The sequence below is a fragment of the Telmatherina bonti genome (assembly GCF_933228915.1).
Source record: "Telmatherina bonti genome assembly, chromosome: 19".
In the NCBI taxonomy this organism is placed as follows: Eukaryota; Metazoa; Chordata; class Actinopteri; order Atheriniformes; family Telmatherinidae; genus Telmatherina; species Telmatherina bonti.
This window is the reverse complement of record NC_136617.1, coordinates 13,092,642-13,097,235: the sequence shown is the minus strand read 5'-3', so window position 1 is coordinate 13,097,235 and position 4,594 is coordinate 13,092,642. Positions and strand designations below refer to the sequence as shown.

Sequence of the window (4,594 nt, the reverse complement as noted above, 5' to 3'; positions counted from 1 at the left end):
AAACTTTCTCTAGCTTATCTCAGACCAATTTATGATCAACCTGAAGCCACAGTTTTTTTTTTTATCCCGGTATAAATGTTTATCTATTGGACGACACTTTTCAAACCAGTATCTAATAGCTGCTTCATCAACCTCAGTATGATTACATGTGCAGTTTTTATCCAGGGTCTGTCTTTTATAACAGGATAGTTAATTTAGTGACATAAAAAACATCAATTCTTTTCACATGGATGGGGATGTTGATGTGTCAAAAAATAGGAATATTGTCATCTACCTGAGAAAGATGAAAAAAAAATATATGATGAAACAACTGAGCTCAGTCATTAATGTTGAAATTTCTAAATTGATAATAAAACAACAAATAAAACAATACCTCTCATATCATGTCACCACATTATGCACTAAATGGCACAGCTTGGATTAGGGAGAGATGTTAAACGATAGTTTAATCACTGCTCAATGAAAAAACCCCATTGTACTTATGGATATTTTACATGTATTTATCATTGATTATTGATCATTGATTTAAATCTTACAAAGGTGATGATGAAACATGATGTCATGTAGAGGACGGCTGCAGCTGAGTGACTGTGTGTGTTTGCATATGTGTCCTGCCTCTCTGCTCCCAGCTGTTAAGAGGTCAGTGTTGATCAGTGGCTGTTCAGACCTTTCAGAGACACTGACACACCAGCAGCACAATGATGATGTCACTGACTCTACTGCTGACCACCCTGGGGCTCCTTGTTCAGGGTGAGACTCTCTTGTGGAAACTTTGCTTCAGGATGCAACCAGGTTCACCACAATGATGTTCTGCTGTGATGGAGAAACACTGAAACATGCAGCTTTGACCTTCTTCATTCTGCTCTCCATGTTAAAGACATGATCCTCTTCTGTTCAGATGATGATCATCTTTCTTCAATTTATACTAGCAGTAACTTTTCATCTTTTTCATATTTTCCAGGTTCATCAGGAGAAATCATCGTGACTCAGACTCCTGGATCTCAGTCTGTTGTTCCAGGACAGACTGTCTCCATTAAATGTAAAACCAGTACAGCAGTTGGCAGCCACCTCCACTGGTATCTGCAGAAATCTGGAGAAGCTCCTAAACTCCTGATTCGTTATGCTACAACTCGTCAGTCTGGAATCCCAAGTCGTTTTAGTGGAAGTGGATCTGGGACTGACTACTCTCTGACCATCAGCGGAGTTCAGGCTGAAGATGCAGGAGATTATTACTGTCAGCAGGGTAGCAGCTCACCGTTCACACAGTGATACGACGTCGTACAAAAACCTTCTTTCATCAAAGAGGAACTGATCTGACTCAGTGCACTGAAACTAAATCAGGAGATGATTAAAAACTTGTTTTAGTTTAACAAATTTAGTTTTATCAAATTATATCTTATAATAATTGTAGGTTTATAATGTCAGACAAAATTATTTAAATCAGTTTGCTTTTAGGTATTTAATGTTACAGCACACAAAACATCACAGTTAAACCGATTTATAAATTACTGAGATAAAATGAAAAGTTTGATGAAAAGTATTCTTTAAATTATAGTTTTAAAACATCCGACTCTTTTAAAAACTATTTCATGTCATGCAGCAAAACCTGAATTCCACAAAGATACCAACACAACACATATTTATTTTAATGGAGTTTTTTTTTTAAATAGCAATAATGACGTAAAACTTACATTATAGTCATCATTTGCTTTTCTCCAAAATAATTTCAAGCAGTCAACATATATTTCTAGAAGTAATAAATCTTGATCCGTTATGGAAAACAAGAAATTTCAAATATTCAAATAAAAACTAAAAAAATTACATCAACTCAGTTTTGTTCCCCTTGAGAAAAGGTCATTAGGTCACATTAAATGGACAAAATTTAATCAAAATAAGATATTGTCACAGAATATAAAAAAAAAGCAATCAAACACTGAAAACTGTTTTTGGATATCTCTTCATCGTGTCTACATGTTGATAAAAACACAGAAACATGTTTAAATGAAAATCTTTATTGTATAAAAATTAGATAAACATGGAAACTAAAAACTAGAAAAAGCATTCTGAAAACCCACATTAGACTTCCATGAGTCAGATCAGTACTGGGAGCACTGGTCTCTCCTCAGTGTCTCTGACAGTGGAGTCTGGGAGCCCTGGGAGGCCTGACAGGTCACAGAGACCACCTTGCTCCACTGGTCTGCAGAGAGCCTCAGGGTGCTGCTCCAGCTGTAATGGCCGTCCTTCTGCATCACTGCAGGACTCTTATTCTCCTCATAGCTGATGCTGCTGCTGGTGTCCACCTTCCAGGACAGACTCCAGTCTGAGGGGAAGCCCTTGTTGGCCAGACATGTGAGTGTAGCTTTCCCTTGCTGCAGCTCCTCTGTGGAGGGGGGCAACACTGTCAGGGTGGGACGAGCATCACCTAGGAGACACCAATCAGATTAGAAGACAGGAACCACACAGCTGTCAATCAAGCAGCAGACAGTTGGACATCTTTACTGTTAGAGAGATGATTTCCCCCCTCAAGATGTTTCACTAACAGTGTTTCTGCTTCATCTCTCGCACATTGTTTCACTTCCCTTTTAGAAACCTTTCATGCATGTCGGGACACAGAATCCTCACATGACCTGAAATACATCAAACTACTGAACATGTTTCACACAAAGACACTGACGGCACTTTAAATGTCTAAATAAATAATGAAATTATTTAAGTCATAAACTGATTTTTTTTTTATATATGTAACATTCAACACTGAAACACAGACTGAAAATGTGGAAATGTTTTCATCTTAACTGTATATCACTAAAATCTGGATCAAACATTGCTGCTGTTAAACTTTGCAAGAAAGCAACAACTTGTCACGGCAGGCCGTGGAGATGGTGAAGGAGTGGACCCAAACGCGGAGACGAGGGAACAGGGATGCAGGTTCAAGACTGATTTATTTTAACCCAGGAACTTGGAGGACAAGCTCAAGGCACTAACATGACGAAACTAATGAAATGATCCAGCCCCAAGACAAAAAAAAAAAAAAAAAAAAGAAACTGAGGGATATAAATACACAGAACAAAACGAGACACAGATGAAACAAATTAACTAAATGAACCCAGGTGAACTAAATCAATAGGAAATCTATGAAGCTAAACAAGAACCAAGGGAACTAAACAGGAAAAACTACAAAATAAAACAGGAAGCCTGAAAACAAAGCAAAGGGAAAAACCCAAATCATGACACAACTGATCATTTCCACTGTAGAAGGACAAATCGCTGCAGAAAGGTCCAAAGATGATGGACATAGTTACATTCACAGATTTGACAACAAAATCAAACAATATGTTAATAATAGTTTCATCCTCTACTAATTAATTATTATAAAAAACATTAAACATTACATGTCTGACAGAATGATTAAATATGACCTCTGATTGCAGAGAGACACGGCTCTCTGACTTTGAACACAACAAACTTTCCTCTGAAAGAACTTAAACTTCATGTCTTCAAATATCTAAATATATGATCATTTATGGTCATTTTTAACCAATTCAGATTTTTTTTTACTTTTAATTTGAAATATTTGTCCTCATTTGTTGGCGCAGATTGAAACTACTGAACAAAAAATTACATGGAAACATCTCACTAAATCTTAGTTTTGAAGTAAGTTTATAAAAAGACATTATTGTACCAAAATTCTGAAAAACATTTTGAACACTTAAATTACTTCCAACATCCAGTCTGGTTGCTCCACCATAAGTCCACCACAGTGATACAAACTGGTTGAGCCGTTGTTTAAAACCTTTGAACACATTTATTGATGATCAGTACAATGAGAAAGATCCAAGTCTTTCCTGGAGTCACTCAGAAGATTTCCATAGAGAAGCACTTTGCATCAGCAGCACCATGCTCCAGTGCTCTGGGAGAGTTTATAGTCCTGACAGATGAAGACTGGATGACTGACAGCTGTCCTTCATGACAACAGAAGACACAGAAATCCTCCTGATGAAGAACATGACTTTGACCTGCGTCCTCATCTGGACTCTCCTCTGCTTTACAGGTAAAATCCAGTTAAACTTTCTCCTCTATAAACATTCATCCTTTTGAAACAAAACCAGAATGAATCTATAAATGACTTTATTTTATTTTTTTTGCCTCCATCTCCTCAGGATGCAGAGGACAGGTGACAGTGACTCAGCCTGCAGCAGTGAGCTCTGCTCTGGGAGGCTCCGTCAGCATCAGCTGTAAAACCAGTCATGAGTATTGGGGCTGTAGCAGTGCCTACTGTTTAGCCTGGTACCAACAAAAGGAAGGAAACACTCCTAAACTACTGATTTATTACACAAATGAACGCATGTCAGGTGTTTCAGACCGTTTTTCAGGCAGTGGATCTGGGACTGAATTCACTCTGACCATCAGCAGAATCCAGGCTGAAGATGCAGGAGTTTATTACTGTCAGGGCATTAACACAGTCAACAGTCAGTCTGTGTTCACACAGTGAAAACACCTCGTACAAAAACCTCCTGTCACACTGAACTGGCTGGTGCAGCTGGAAGCTGCTGAGGTCACTGATGCAGTTCATCAAACACACATATAATTCACA

At 38.0% G+C, this 4,594-nt stretch overlaps 1 gene segment (V, D, J or C); it reads right to left on the bottom strand.

Moving 5' to 3' along the window:
• Positions 1-2,096: 2,096 nt before the first annotated feature.
• Positions 2,097-2,556, bottom strand: LOC306770451 (Ig kappa-b4 chain C region-like). The segment is given in 2 exons: positions 2,541-2,556; positions 2,097-2,422 (listed from the first exon to the last, which is right to left on the bottom strand).
• Positions 2,557-4,594: the final 2,038 nt, after the last annotated feature.